The following is a 17312-nucleotide window of genomic DNA, read 5'->3' as shown; positions in this document are numbered from 1 at the left end:
CATGAGTTAAATGCTTCTATCAAAATCTTAAATAAAAACCGACAAGAACTCTCAAATGAAAACAACAATCTAAAGCATGAAAATGGTAGATTATCTTTTGAGTATGATGAACTAAAGAAACTTTTTGAAAAATTTGAAAATAGTTCATTAAAATTGGATAGGCTTGTAAATCTTCAAAGAATGTCAAGTGACAAAAGTGGACTTGGACATAAATGGAACACCACAATATCCAACTATAAAACTAAACTTGAAAAGGTTTCTTCTAGCGGTACCAAAATTTGCTTTTATTGTGGTCTAGAAGGTCATTACAAGGTTGCTTGCTTACATGCTAAACAAGATAAGATTAAGTTGAACTCTAATGTGAAAACAAATGAACATAGCAAGATTAGGAAGATTTGGGTACCTAAGGGATCTCACTTGCCTATTCATATGTAGGTATGCCTTAAAAGCCATAACAAGAAGAACACATGGTACCTTGATAGTGGATGCTCTAGACATATGACCGGAGACCTTACTCAATTCGCGTCCCTATCGCTCAAGGATGGTGGAGACGTTACCTTTGGAGATGATAAGAAAGGAAAAGTCAAAGGTGAAGGCACCATAGGTAACTCTACCGCTCCCATACATGATGTACTATTTGTTGATGGCTTGTCCCATAATCTTATTAGCATTAGTCAATTATGTGATAATGGTTTTGAAGTTGTCTTCAATCCCGATAAATGCATTGTTAAAAATAAGATAAATGGAGAAGTAAAATTCATAGGGTCTAGAGACAATAACATTTATACAATTGGACTAGATGATCTTAGACTCCAAAATGTGACTTGTCTAAATGCCATTAGTGAGGATTCTTGGCTATGGCATAGGAGGTTGGGTCATGCCGGAATGGATCTCATTTCGACCCTCTCCTCAAAAGAAAGTGTTAGAGGATTGCCTAAGTTCAAATTCATCAAGGATCACATTTGTAGAACTTGTCAATTAGGAAAACAATTGAAAAGCTCTTTTGCACCTAAAAATATGATTTCAACTTCCTACCCCTTGGAGCTACTTCATATGGATCTTTTTGGACCAATGAAGACTAGTAGCATAGGTGGAAAGAGGTACGTGTTTGTAGTTGTTGATGACTACTCACGATTCACATGGGTCATATTTCTAGGACATAAAGATGAAACTTATGAAAACTTTCTTACATTATGCAATCAAATTCAAAATGAAAAAGGTATTGCCATCTCCCACATTAGAAGTGATCATGGAACTGAATTTGAAAATGTACATTTTGACACTTATTGTAATGAACATGGCATAAAACATAATTTTTCCGCACCTAGAACACCTCAACAAAATGGAGTAGTAGAAAGAAAGAATCGAACTCTCCAAGAAATGGCTAGAACTATGTTGCATGAAAATGATCTCCCTAGATATTTTTGGGCGGAAGCGGTTAGCAACGCTTGCTATATCATAAACAGGGTATATCTAAGGCCAATTTCTAAGAAAACACCTTATGAGCTTTAGAAAAACTTGAAACCAAATATAAGCTATTTTAGAGTGTTTGGATGTAAATGCTTTATTTTAAACATCAAAGATAATCTACACAAATTTGATAGGAAATCGGATGATGGAATATTCTTAGGGTATTCTTCTCACAGCAAGGCATATAGAGTATTTAATAGGAGAACCCTAGTAGTAGAAGAATCCATGCATGTGACATTTGATGAAAGAGAGCCAACATCACAAGAAATGCCACATGATGAGGATGAACCCATTGAACATCTTTTTCCAAAATTGAGTGCTCCTCCTCATGCATCAACAAGTCATACATTACCTAGTGAGGAAGTAGAAAATGAAAATGATGACTCATTGCCTAGGGATAGGAGAACATTGGTAGATCATCCTGAATCCCAAATTTTAGGTGATGCCACATTGCCAGTAAGAACTAGATCATACTATCGTAGTGTTAGTAACAATTTGGCGTTCCTATCCGAATTAGAACCAAAATCCATCAAGGAAGCTGAAAAGGATGAATATTGGTTGATGGCCATGCAAGAAGAGCTAAGTCAATTCGAAAGGAACAAAGTGTGGAGGCTAGTACCTAGACCTAGTGATCATCCAGTCATTGGCACGAGATGGGTGTATAGAAATAAATTGGATGAAAATGGAATTATCACTAGGAATAAAGCTAGGCTTGTAGCCCAAGGGTACAATCAGGAGGAAGGGATAGATTATGATGAGACATTTGCTCCTGTTGCCCGTATGGAGGCTATTAGGATACTTTTGGCATATGCATCTCATAAAGGATTTAAACTATATCAAATGGATGTCAAAAGTGCCTTCCTAAATGGCTATATCCAAGAGGAAGTGTATGTTGAGCAACCTCCAGGTTTTGAAGACTTCAAACATCCAAATCATGTCTTCAGGCTTGATAAAGCTTTATATGGATTAAAGCAAGCTCCTAGAGCTTGGTATGAGAGGCTTTGCACTTTCTTAGTTGAAAAGGGATTCGAGATGGGAAAGGTGGATAAAACCTTATTTATCAAAAGAGAAAATCATGATATCCTCCTTGTCCAAATCTATGTGGATGATACCATCTGTGGCTCAACGAATCAAAAATTGTGTGATGAATTTGCAACCTTAATGAAAAATGAATTTGAAATGAGCATGATGGGAGAGTTAACCTACTTCTTAGGACTCCAAATTAAACAATACAAAAATGGAATATTTTTAAATCAAGAAAAATATACAAAGGAGTTATTAAAGAAGTATGGCATGGATAGCAGTAAGACATCAAGAATTCCCATGAGTACTACTGCTAAGCTAGAAAAAGATGAATTTGGCAAATCTGTGGATCAGAAACTGTATAGGGGTATGATAGGTAGTTTGCTCTATTTGACAGCCAGCAGACCAGACATTATGTTTACTGTCTGTCTCTGTGCTCGATTTCAATCGGATCCTAAAGAATCTCACCTATCAGCAGTTAAGAAGATCTTCAAGTACTTAAGAGGAACCCAAAGTCTAGGACTGTGGTATGAAAGATCATCTTCCTTCACTCTCATCGGATATTCAGATGCAGACTTTGCTGGATGTAGAGTAGATAGGAAAAGTACTAGTGGGACTTGCCAATTCTTGGGTAAATCACTTGTTTCATGGTTTAGCAAGAAGCAAAATTCAGTAGCTCTGTCCACAACAGAAGCAGAATATGTGGCAGCTGGAGCTTGCTGTGCTCAAGTCCTATGGATGAAAAGCACATTGATGGACTATGCAATCAAAATGGAAAATATTCTCATCCAATGTGACAATACTAGTGCTATATGCTTAACAAAGAACCCCATACAACACTCAAGAACAAAACACATTGAGATTAGGCACCACTTCATCAGAGGTCACTCACAAAAAGGGGATATTTGCTTAAAATATATCAACACTGAAGATCAATTAGCGGATATCTTTACAAAACCCCTTAGTGATGATAGAATTTGTTATATCCGAAGTGCCTTAAACATTTGGAGTGCGGATCAAATTAAAGAAATTGCCAAATAAATACTTTGTGCCTTTAACCAGCTTATTTATATAGTATTTATATATATAATCTTTGTTTGGTAGTATCTGCATGAATGAGATGTCAAACTTTTAATCTTAAAAATCACTCAATTGATATTCTTAGCCTTCTTAGTTTTTCTAAGTTGGAGAGGTATCTTCACTTTAATTAAAATACCTAACATCTTGACATATGTCAACATCTCAATCATGAACAGGTATATGTGCATTACTTGGTTAAATATTTTTATACCATAAGCATTGATTTAGGGGGAGTTATCTACTCCTAAATTTATTTATTTTATTTTTTTACACCCTTTCTGTCGATGACAAAAGGGGGAGAAGGTTTCAAATTGATTATCTATTCAAATTTACTATATGCACCTCATGCTTATAACTTGTATCATGTATATGTGTGCATATATTGAGGGGGAGTTCTAGTATTCAATTGCCTACTATGTCACTCCACACACACCTCATAATCAATTTTGTTTGTCATCATCAAAAAGGGGGAGATTGTAAGCCCAAGGGTCTACTCTCCTATCTTGTTTTGATGATTCTAAACATAATTGATTGTGTTTTTGAATACTAATCAATTTGCTTTGAAGTGTTGTGTTTGAGATAGGATTGATCATTGAAGAAACCAACACACAACATGGTCATGCTTGGAGATATCCCATACAAGAGTCAAAGGAGCTAAGTGAAGCTCACCTCATCTCTCAAGCAAGCATACACAAGATGGAAGATCAATTGAAGACCAAGACTAAAGAGAAGTTGAAAGCTGCATAGGTATCATTGTACATCCTTTCTCTTTAGATTTCCAAGTCAAGGCAAAGTGTTTTCAAAATGTTTTTCAAAGAACACTTAAGAACTTAAAATGGATTAGTGAATGCTTATGTGGTGGACCAACATGTTGGGACCCTCATAAACATTCCAAAATAATCATAGGAGATGAGTTCCAAAAGCCAAAAATCAAACAAGAAATAAAATCTCAAAATATGTGGATTTTTAGGCTTCTCGGAACTCCGAGATTTTTTCTCGGAGCTCCGAGCTCGGAACTCCGAGAGTTCCCTCGGAACTCCGAGAAAAGGTCCAGTAGCGTCTGGACATTTTCTCGGAACTCCGAGAAATGGTCCAGTAGAAAAATTCCATTTTCTGGCCGTTGTCTCGGAATTCCTAGAATATTTCTCGGAACTCCGAGAATGGTTCTCGGAACTCCGAGAACCTTGCGACAGCTCAAAAAAGAGCCGTTGGGTTTTGATTTAAAATTTGATTTTTGTTATCTACACCCCCAAACGGTCATATTTTGAGGAGAGACTATTTATACAATATCTAGAGGATTATTTCCTCTCTCTTGATTTTTGAAAAACCCTCTTAAGCACTCAAGCAAACTTGCAACCCTTTCAAGCTTAAGATTTTTGGTTTTTCCCAAACTTGCCTTTCACTTGTGAACCTATTGAGTTTGGATATTTTAGAGCTATCACTTGCAAATCCTTGTTGAAGAGCAATCAAGGAACTACAAAGGGCATCAAGCTTTCAAGAAGAAGCCAAGCTATCAATCCTTCATATCTTGTATAGGTGGCTAGGGTATTCCGTTTTTAATTCCCTAGAGAGCAACCGCTTAGAACTCGGCGGAGAAGGAGAGTCTTTGTAAAGGTGTAAGGGCATCCTTGTTTAATATCCCTTGGAATTGTAACCGCCTCGGAGCCGGGCATCGTGGAGGTCTCCAATAGTGGAATCCCTCAAGTGCGGCCTTGAGTAGAGTGGAGTAGGCCGTTGGCCGAACCACTATATATCGGTGTGTCATTTCTCACTCTTGCATTTCCATTATTGTTTGGCTTGGCATTTTCACTTTGTTTTTCAATTATATTTGCACTAACCAAATATTTAATTAAGTGAAGAAAAATTCCAATTAGGATTCATAGGTAATTTTCAAAAGGCCTAATATTGAGTTAAATTCAATTCACCCCCCCTCTTGACTATTTCAGTTTCAGTTATCAAAATCCCCAGAAGAAAAGAAAGATAATCTTTTTGCAAAAAAAAAAATCATGTTGAAGCTTCCTGATAGCGTTCCTAAACCATTCTCGTTAATCATGTTGCATAGTTCCTAAGGTTTGTTGTCTCGTCATTCGTCAAAGTCTTAGTTTCCAATATCTTTATCGGGAAAAATCTCTATTATCCCTGATTTCATTGAGTTCAAAAAATCTAAAATTCATCAAATCCAATCTTACGTCAATTTCAAATTCATGAAAAATCTCTAAATTCTTCGTTGTTGAATTCATCAATCAAAGCTATCTCGTTTCTTTGAGCCCGTTTGGGAACGGTGTCTCATTTTCCTAGTCCATTTGGGAATGGTCTCTTATTTTCTTGTCTCATTTTTCGAATCCATTTGGGAATAGTTTCTTATCTTCTTCGAGCCCGTTTGGGAACGGTGTCTCATCTTCCGAGTCCATTTGGGAATGGTCTGTTATCCTCTTTGAGCCCGTTTGTGAACGGTGTCTCATTTTCTGAGTCCATTTGTGAATGACCTCATATCCTCCTTGAGCCCGTTTGTGAACGGTGACTTATTTTCCGAGTCCATTTGTGAATGGCCTCATATCCTCCTTGAGCCCGTTTGAGAACGGTGTCTCATTTTATAAGTCCATTTGTGAATGGCGTCATATCCTCTTTGAGCCCGTTTGTGAACGATATCTCATTTTCTGAGTCCATTTGTGAATGGTCTCTTATCCTCTTTGAGCCCGTTTGTGAACGGTGTCTCATTTTCCGAGTCCATTTGTGAATGGTCTGTTATCCTCTTTCAGCCTTTTTGTGAACGGTGTCTCATTTTTGAAGTCCATTTGTGAATGGTCTCATATCCTCCTTGAGCCCGTTTGTGAACGGTGTCTCATTTTCCAAGTCCATTTATGAATGGCCTCATAACCTCTTTGAGCTCGTTTGTGAACGGTATCTCATTCTCTGAGTCCATTTGTGAATAGTCTCATGTCCTCCTTGAGCCCGTTTGTGAACGGTGTCTCATTTCCCGAGTCCATTTGTGAATGGTATCTTATCCTCTTTGAGCCCGTCTGTGAACGGTGTCTCATTTTCTGAGTCTATTTGTGAATGGCCTCATATCCTCCTTGAGCCCGTTTGTGAACGGTGTCTCATTTTTTCGAGTCAATTTGTGAATGGCCACATATCCTCCTTGAGCCTGTTTGTGAACGGTGTCTCATTTTTCGAGTCCATTTGTGAATGGCCTCATATCCTCTTTGAGCCCGTTAGTGAACGGTATCTCATTTTCTGGGTCCATTTGTGAGTGGTCTCATGTCCTCCTTGAGCTCGTTTGTGAACGGTGTCTCATTTTCCGAGTCCATTTGTGAATGGTCTCTTATCTTCCTTGAGCCCGTTTGTGAACGGTGTCTCATCTTTCGAGTCCATTTGTGAATGGCCTCATATCCTCTTTGAACCCGTTTGTGAACGGCATCTCATTTTCTGAGTCCATTTGTGAATGGTCTCATGTCCTCCTTGAGCCCGTTTGTGAACGGTGTCTCATTTCCCGAGTCCATTTGTGAATGGTCTCTTATCCTCTTTGAGCCTGTTTGTGAATGGTCTCTTATCCTCTTTGAGCCCGTTTGTGAACGGTGTCTCATTTTCGAAGTCCATTTGTGAATGATCTCATATCCTCCTTGAGCCCGTTTGTGACGGTGTCTCATTTTCTGAGTTCATTTGTGAATGGTCTCTTATTTTCTTTGCGCCTGTTTGTGAACGGTGTCTCATTTTTCGAGTCCATTTGTGAATGGCCTCATATCCTCTTTGAGCTCGTTTGTGAACGGTATCTGATTTTCTGAGTCCATTTGTGAATGGTCTCATGTTCTCCTTGAGCCCGTTTGTGAACGGTGTCTCATTTTATGAGTCCATTTGTGAATGGTCTCATGTCCTCCTTGAGCCCGTTTGTGAACGGTGTCTCATTTTGTGAGTCCATTTGTGAATGGGCTCCTATCCTCCTTGAGGCCGTTTGTGAACGGTGCCTCATTATCCGAGTCCATTTGGGAATGCCTCTTATCCTCCTTGAGCCCGCTTGTGAACGGTGTCTCATTTTCTTCTAAAAACCGTTTGAGAACGATCTTTGTTCCTTCTCTTCAGAATCCATTCGAAAATGATATCTCATTCTCTCATTGCCCGTTTGTGAACGGCGCCGTATCGGGATTATTTTTTATTCTAAGTTGCGTGATTTTCTTTCTTAGATTGAATTCATTTCTCCATTTATTCTGAACTACCAGCTCATGGTAGCAAGAATAAAAATGATTTTTTATTACATTCCAATTCTAGGACTTTGTTTAGGGTCTTGCATTAGGTAAGTATATGTTTGCGTCTAGGTTGCATTTTGTCTAGAGTCCTTTGTTGATTAAAGTTGCGCAAAATGGCTCTGTTACTTTTGCTTTGGTATTCGATGACTACGTCATCTCTACCAAAGAGGGGCATCTGTAGAAACCCATTTTGCTACGCTTTAAAAAGCGAAAGATTCGGTAGTACCATCGAGTCTTGAGTCCGTATTCAGCATTATATTAGGCATCCATACATTTTAGGGTAAATTTCACCTCATTATGGGAGTTTTGAGGTTGATTCGTGATCCTGAAGGTCTCTAGGGGGTTCCTTTGGCATCCGGAAGATGTAAAATCAAGTTTCCAAGCAAGTGAAAAAACCTGCTATTTTTAGAATTTTCAGGGTTTCCCTCATTTTTGCCCATTTTGCACTACAGGGGTATTTTGGTCATTCTTGATGTGTCCCGTTTGAACCCCGAGCTGTGTCCGAGAGATCTTGAGCAATTAGATGAATTTTGAAAAAGCTGCTATTTTTAGAAACTCATGGGGCTTCCACATTTTCATCATCTTATGGATGTTTAAATCATTTCTCATATATCCAAAACCATCTCGAGGGTACGGCTGATGGATTAGGAGTAATTTCGTAAGATTTGGAAAACCTGCTAAATTTAGATCTCTCAAGATTTTCTCTTAGTCTTGCACTTCGAGGGAATTTTAGACATTTCTAATATATCATATTTGATCCCTAAGTTGTGTCTAAGAAATCTTGAGTCCGTTCATAAATTTTCGGAAATCTGCTATTTTTAGAATTTCTCAGGGTTTTTCTTAGTTCACAAATTCTAGCACCTCGGGATAATTTGGTCTTTTCCTGTGTAATTCTTTTGATCCCCGAAATATGTCTGAGAGATTATGAATGATTTCTTGAATTTTGGAAAACCTACTAAATTTAGAATTTAGAATTTCTCAGGGGTTTCGCTTAATTTGGAAATTCTAAGTGTTGAGGGCATTTTGGGTATTTTCAGTGGATATCAAATGATCCTGTTTAATATTACTCACCGAAAGGACCCAATTTTGAAAGTTTCTATTTTTGAAGTTTGACTACAAAGACTTTCCATTTTTAATTTTTACCTTTAGGGGTGAACCAATCTGAGGGTATTTTGGTCGCATTTGGATGTCTAAGAGTCAAATAGGGGCATTTTGGTCGGAAAAGTTATTTTTCAAAAAAGATGGTCCGATCATGTGTGAGGGATGCACCATAAATGTGAAATGGGTTGGGTCCATATATAGAATGTTGAATTTAGAAAGATTTTATTAAATTTTTACGAAAAAATCCGAAACCCGTGTGAAATGACCCATTGCTCTAAAGCCCGCAAAGATGGAGATCATGTGGGTTCACCCATATGGGTTGATCACCATGGTGGGCACCCCACATGGCTGACCCACATGAGTTGAGCACCCAACCTTGATGATGTCACAATGGTGACATCATATTTGTTAAAAGAAAAATAAAAAAGAATAAAAAAAAAGAAAAGAAGGAAAAAGGAAAAGATGAATGATTGCTTAAAAAAGTTTTCTTTCAAAGAAGCAATGTGGAATGAGAATAGCATGTCTTGATTGACAAGAAATTAAGATTGGAATCAAATCAAATTTGGAAACAAGAAAGAAAGAAAGCAAGGGGGGAAAATTGGAAACAAGCAAAAAAGGGAGCTCTCACATTGAAAACTACTATTTATTTCTTAACCCTATCTTTTTTTGTATAAAAATCAAAGCAAACAATCACAGGAATGATCCAAAAAAAAATTCAAATTGGTCATTTTTCTCTCTCCTCCTCCTCCAAAAAAAAGAAAAAAAAAGAATGATATTCTTTTATTTTTTATTCAATATGGATTTAAATCGGATTATCAAAGCAAGTATTTGAAAACGTGGGTTTCCTTAAAAACTGATATTTTTTTGGGATTTCTATAAAATAAAATACTACTGGAAACTTAATTTTCAATCGTGGTTTGGCCGTTTTAATTTTCATTCCATTTTTCAAAAAATAACCCCAAAAGGGGTTATTTCTTGATGAACGAAGCCAAACGTATATCAAACCATGTCTAAAATTTGCGAAATCTTGTTTCCAAACCAATTTTTTAATTTCCAGACAACCCAAAAAGTTTCAAAGTTTTTTGAATTTTTTAAATCCGGTTTTAAATTATTTTAAATTTCGACAATTTTTAATAAATATCAAAAGGTTTTAAAAATTGATGAACCTCTCCAGAATTACTGTTCAATAATAAATTGAATTTCTCATGAATTTTTTTTTTGAAAAAAGGTTTTTTTATTTATTTTCTAATCGCTTCTTCGTTTTACGTGTCGTAATTATTTTTTATATTAAATAAATGAAATTTGAAATCTTTTTCCTACAAACCAGTAGTTTAGGCCATTAGAAGGTTAGTGAAATATTTTAAAAAGATTTTACAAAGGTTTAATATGATTTCACAATTTTCTTTTAAAAAAAGGGGTTTTAATTCCTAGGAAACGAAATCCCCTTTTTATTCAAAAACCAATTTTATGGAGGAGCATTAATTATTAGGTCTTGAAATTTTGGCAGTAAATATATAGGCTATTTTATATCTACTGGAATTCGTACATGATTTTAGGATACCATTTAATCTACTTTTTAATTGATTCATTGTGATTTGTTAATTTGCAATCTGACCTAAATTTTGAAAATTCAGAAATTGATATCAAAACGTATTCTAAATTCATGAAACTCTTCCAGTAGTCTAAACTCATTCATATCTTATTACGAAAAAAGTTGCAATGAATTTGGAGTTCGATTGCTTAGGGTTACTGTGTAATCCTAGCAATCTGGTCTTAATGTTAATAAATCACAACTTAATAGCAAATCAACACAAAAGTCAGTAAAAACTTCCAGAAAACCCTAATTTTTATCATATAGTTACCCTAAAATTGTTTGAAACAAAAACCCTAGAGGTTATAAATTCCCTTTGTAAATTGACTATGCTTTGACGGTTTAACTGCCGAGATCGCATTCATAATCGTATACTAATTGTGATTGTTCCTGCATAATTTGAGCATGTCAATTATAGTATGTTGTTGGCTCCGAGGTCCACTGTCCACGAAAATCCTGAGAATCATGCCAGGCAATAATATACTATAATTTATGTGTTAAATTATACAAGGATTGAGAGCACGATGCCCTTCCATGGATGCAACTAAAGGCTAAAATTTGTGAACCATAGAGCCTTTGGTATTCCTTAGATGTTTAGGAATCGAAAATACTTTGAAAAATAAAAAATCAATAAGTCCAACAAATTGAATTAACTCGATCTATGTCTTTAGAACCGTTGGATTGCGGTCTCCTCTCGTAGGAACCTTTAGGACCCCCTTAGGAACATTTATGTCACGTCATCTCCTAGGTTTTAGGGAGTCCTAGACTTAGGAGTCCAGCCTCATCATGGCTGATTGCTATGGATAGCAACCGTGCCATAGATCTAGTTACACTAGTCACCCAATTTTCCCTTAGGACAAACCTAGTTACCTAGAATGTAGGTTAACCTGCATTAGTCTAAGGGACGTCTTACACTTAGATAGGACCATATAGCATCTTAGATGAAGTCCTAGGATAATAAAATCTTCATCTTGAATTAAATAATTTCTCTTAAACTGTTAAAATAGTCAATCCAGTCTAGGTCGGTGTCCTAAATGAGTTAGGCATAAGTAGCTTAGTTCAGGTGCACCGAACTACGATCGACTCTGATTCCAGTGAGGCTGTGATACGTAGGCAACTTGGATACTTGAGTGGCATACCAAGCCCGAGTCGGCTCCACACATAAGTGGTGGGGTTTTGTATATTAATCCTTAAATTAAAAGTAATTAAATCACTGAGGACTTTCAATGAAATTAGAATTTTAGGAGAACTTTCAGTTAGATTGAATTCAAACAAATTAAGAAAATTAAGATACACATTTAGAAATCATATTAAAATTAGATTTTAGGATGCATGTCACGTAATTCGCATATTAATATAGAGTTAAGTGAGCCATTTAAAAGAAATTCAAAAGAGTTAACTTTTGGAATTGAAGACCGATTATCGGGCAGGAATGGTGCATGTGGTGGTAACTCCCCATACCTTCTATTTTCATAACCAGGTAACGAGTCTAGATTTTTGGTCAATTATGGGTCCTAGATTCCTCATCTAGGTGGCGACTCTGCCACTCTCTTTTGCGTGGAATTCGGATTACCTTAGTGATCTCAAGTTCACAGAAAAGATGAATTAAATCATACCTTGCTAGGCTCGGCGGCTTACCCCTGCCCTTATGGGTACTGGGTTGCACGTTTGTTTGCACCCTATGGCTTGGTTGTTGCCTGCTTGGTTGGGTAATTAAAATCAATAATAAAAAGCACACGCCAACCGCGTGGGTACGAGAGACCAAGAGAGAGTGTAGCGCCTCACGGCCTCGCGACCCTCTCGCGGGATCGGATCCCACACTATTGTATAGTCTCATATGTGTTGGTGGATGTGTTACTGGATCAAGTATCGGAAGGGCATAAGATACCCAATGGCTTTAAAGATGTCGCATACACAGTGGCAAGCAGAGCAATGAATAGTCGATATGGGAAAGATATGACGAAAGAGCATATCAAAAATCGAGTCAAGAACCTCAAAAAGAAATACGTGGCCGTCAACACTATAATAAACACAAGCAGATTTGGCTGGGGATGACGTCAACAAGAAGATCGAAGTGATAGAAGATGTCTACAATGCTTGGGTCGCTGTGACTACAAAGTGACATCTTTGTTTCATTTGTTGATTACTCTGGCTCGTAATATTTATAACTATTTTTTTGTATTTGTTGTAGGTTCACCTTGAAAATAAGAAATATTTTGTAGAGAAACATTTGTTGATAGATGATTTTCGCCACATTTGTGGCGAAGACTATGTCACGGGTGCGTGGAGTAAGGATGACGTTGCCCCTAGTCAGGAGGTGCAGAGTTCAGCTCCGCATATACATGACTTGGGGATTGACGATACCCCTGAGACTGAAATAATTCCAGAGTCTCCTATGGTGGGTGAGAGCAGTAGGGGAGCTGGGCCTAGAACGTCATCTCCGGTCAGAGATTTTACAAGAAACGATGAAGGTCAGAGGGGGACGAAGCGTAGTGTAGCAAAATACATGAATTTGATGGAAGGGTTTACTTCAACTTTGGAGAAGGTTGTAGATGCAATCAAGGATCTATCGAAGGAAACTTTTGACAATGACGAGCTTCATGAATCCGTTTCTGGGTTACAGGAATTTGAGGAGGAAATCTTGGAGAGGAGTACCTCAACAGTAATGCTACGGAGGTTCGTGCTTTTATGAAGTACACCATGAAAAGGAGGGAGCACTACATGTGGAGGAAGATGGAAAACCTTACATTCTGAGTGGTTGTGGATGTGGATGTGGACGTACATAAACATGTGGTTGTTGGATGGTGCTGGATGTGGACATCATTTGGACATTATCTTTTTTTTGGTTGGCTTGTCTGTTCTTTTTGGTGAACATGTTTATGTACTATTTTTGTTAGTTGGCTTGGACTTATAGATGTAAGGACTTGGCTTGGTCATTTTGTTATGCGATATTACGGTCTGCTTCTTATGTGGTATTGTTTTGTATTATACGTTGCAAGCCCCATTCCATGTCGTGTTTGGGGCTTCTTTTTATTTGTTACATACTATTATTGCTTTTGAATCCTTCACTTTGTATGTTATTGTAGAATATAGATATGGAGAATATGTGGAATCTAGATATCGATAGGACTTTGTTAGCCAGCATGGCAAATCAAATAACGGAAGGGAATAGAGGGATGGATTCAACAATGTGGCATTTACCAATACCGTCCTCCATATCAACAATGCTCACAATTTGAACCTAGGCATATCCCATATTAAGAAAAGGTTCAGAACCATGAAGAAGAACTACAAGAAAGTGAAGACACTCTTGGAACAAGGTGGGTTTTTTTGGGATTCAACAACTAAGAGGGTTTCTATTTCCAATGAACTGGGCATAGCACATGTTACGGTATGTATGTTTATGTACTATTTTATGTTCTGTTCTCATATAAAATGACGATTCTTACATCTGTTCTTCAATATTCTTCCATGCAGGAAAATCCTGAAGTGATGGGTATTTTGACAGGGGGAGACAATTTGTTCGAGGAACCCCTGGTTGTTTTTGGGGATGATTATACAACTGGGCAGTGGGCCCGTTAAGTAGGATCTAGTGGGATACATATGTAGTTTTTATGTTAAGTCTATGTTGGTTGGCTGATTTATATCTTGGCAATTCTATCTTGGCAACTCTATATTTGCGACAATTTGATTGGCATTGTTATTGTTCAACTCTATCCTGGCAACTCTATATTTGTGACAATTTAATGTCAAGTCTATGTTGGTTGCCTAATTTATATCTTGGCAACTCTATATTTGTGACAATTTGATTGGCATTGTTATTGTTCAACTTCTGTTTGTCATAGTTTTCTTATTTTGATTGACTTCAGAGGGTTGGACCCACTTATTTTAGACTAGATTCTATGTTGGCATCATTCTGCATGTCAGTTTGTCACAATTTGTATTTAACAGATTCCTATTGAGTTTTCCTGCAACGAAACGAATATTTCTATAGTTTCTGTTAGTTTCTGTGAGGTTTCTGTTAGGTTTCTGTGCAACGAAACGCTCATGTGACAGGTTTTCTGTCAGGTTTTTTTTCCTTCACTTTCCTTTCTGCCACATCAGTTTCCTTCCCTTCACTTCCATTTCCTTTCCTTTCCCGACGAGAGAACTGAGCATAGAGGATGACTTTCCAATGTACTTATGACAGTGCCATTAATGTCCCCTGTCCTAGCAGCCACTTTCCCTCCAATTTTAGGACCCCTGGGTATTGAAGAGATCCCAATAGCATCAACTAAATCCGAATCTAATTGGCTTAAACCACCAGACAAAGTTGAGCTAGCTGAATTTTGGCTATTCAAAGCTGGCCCACTCCTCTTTGTAGCAGGTTTTATTTCTAAAGGAGGAAAAACCAGATTTTCCATGTTCAAGGTGGTATTGGTGTTAATAACAACAAATTTTGCAACTGGAATGGCAGTTTCTGCTTTAGAAAAGTGGTTTTCTTCAATGGAAGAGCTTGAGTAGAGAGAATTCATATTTGCATATAGGAAGGGGATGATGTCCTCTTCATCTTCAATGCGATTCTTCATTTGAGACTTATTCTTATTCCTTGAGTTCTTCATTTTTTTGGCTGATGAACTTGATTGTGATATTAAATAACTGCAAGTGCACGGATCGTGTAAATACGGATCGAACTCAGGGAAGAGCTTATTGTGATTTCTAACCTTATACTACTTAAAATAAACTTATGATATATTGTTGCCTGGAATGGATTCAGGATTTCCGTGGACTAAAACCTCGGATCAAACAATATATTTTAAATTTATAAACTAAATAGACACGGGTTGAAAACAATAAAGAAACGATTACAAATTTAACTCTTATATTTAGACAAAGTGAACCAAAAGGAATTCTATTAATTATCTAACCTAATTATAAAACCAAAATCTAAAGCCTAAATTGATTGGAAAAATTGATTGGAAAACTACTCTAAACTGAATTGAAATTCTATTGGAAAAGTAATTGGACATCTAATTGAAACTTTAATTCAAATTATCCACCATGGGTTTGGATTGGATAATCAATTATACCAATTTTTGTATTGAATTGTATATTTTATAATTAGTCTATGGGAAATAAGATCAATGGATGTCATTGCCCATGAGTAATTTATCAAACACACTATCCAATTTATATTAATTATATAGGAATTATATTTGTTTATCGGCAATTACTCATACAAAAGGAGAAAGCTAATGGCATGAGTGAATGGGATCCAACAAATATAAACTCCTATATATGATGTTATATTATGCCATTGATTTTAGTTAACCATCTTGCTCCTTCCCCATGGCTTCATCTAAACCCCAAGTAGATGGGTTTAGTTACTCATGGAGAAAGAGAAAGAGAAAGAAACAAAGAAAATAGAGAGCGAAATTAGAATTGCCATTAAATTAACTTAAAAGGAAAAAAAGAACAAAGGGAACTCTTCTTTAATTGAAAGTAAAAGCAAAAGTACTTGAAATGAAATTGAAACTAAATAATAAAACAAAGAAACTTATTCTTTTTCTTCTCCTCAAGCAATGGTTGAATCATTGTCCTTCTTCAAGCTTTGATGTCACCCTTTGATTGAATCTTGAAAGGTTGGACCGAGCATTGGTTGAGAGAGAAGAAAAAGAACTTGAAAGAGAGCAAGGGAGAACAAGAGAGTAAAGCGAGAGTAGAGAGAATGTGTAGAAAGTGAGAGAGAGCTTTGTTGATTCCAATATATAGAGGACATACACTTCTACTTTCATCTCTCAAGGAAAGACACAAACTTAGCATCTTTTGTGTAGTTTTAGCAACTACCACCTTGTGTATATAATTTCAGCAACTTCTACTTTAATTTTGTAATTTTCAGCAACTTTTACAATTTCAGCAACTCTGTACCGGTCTTGGTAATTTTAGGTTGACTTTTCTCTTGCCTTAGGTGAGAATGGGTTGAAATTGTCCAACAAGACAAAAGAAAACATGAGTGGGTCTGACGTGCTTGCATGTATTTGCATGGCATGGAAATTGAAAGTACTATTTTTCAAATCAACCAAAAGTGTGTGCTGCTGTGTACCAAAAAAAAAGTTGCATGCATTTGTAATTCCAAGTGGGTCCCACATATATTGTAATAGAAATAAGTGAGAGACCATTATTTTAAGCCAAAACATTGGAAGGCATCAAGCTGGGCGTGAATGGAGAGTTGCCAAAATTTGATTGCCGCCATCCATTTCGGGAGAGAAAAGGCTAATCCAAAGGGGAAGAGAGACGAATTTGGAAAATGGAAGAGAGACAGAGAGTGTCGGTCGAGACTCTTCCCTATTTTTAGGTAGTGATGAGTCGACCCATATTTTCTTCCCCTGGATGATCCTAATCGTTCAACTTGATGGGCCCACATAAGTTGCATCCAAAATATCATTTTCATTAGTTGATGCTACCCCTTTCATATAAACAGAAAAATCAACCTCAATAGAATGGAGTGTTGCAGCAGGTTGCTCCCCAAAATATCATCTTCACTAGTGGGGTCTATAATTCAGCCTTAATGTTATGTACGATCCTCACCATAGATGATCTCAACCACTCATTGGTGGGCTGTAGTGTAATTAAGATTTGTCCCTTAACCATTTCCTCATGATGATCCCCATAAAAATTATCGCCCATCACATGCTTGATTTGGATCATCCATGGTGTAAGCAGTACACTTAATTGGGTGATAAAATATCGTCCACTTGATTAAACAAATTGTGCCCAAAAAAATAATTTCCATGGACAATCTAAACCGTCAAATAGATGGGCTGCAA

Source organism: Tasmannia lanceolata, unplaced genomic scaffold, assembly GCF_043159265.1.
Source record: "Tasmannia lanceolata isolate RefF3 unplaced genomic scaffold, GAP_Taslan_0.1 ptg000024l, whole genome shotgun sequence".
NCBI lineage: Eukaryota > Viridiplantae > Streptophyta > Magnoliopsida > Canellales > Winteraceae > Tasmannia > Tasmannia lanceolata.
This window is presented reverse-complemented; position numbering follows the sequence as displayed.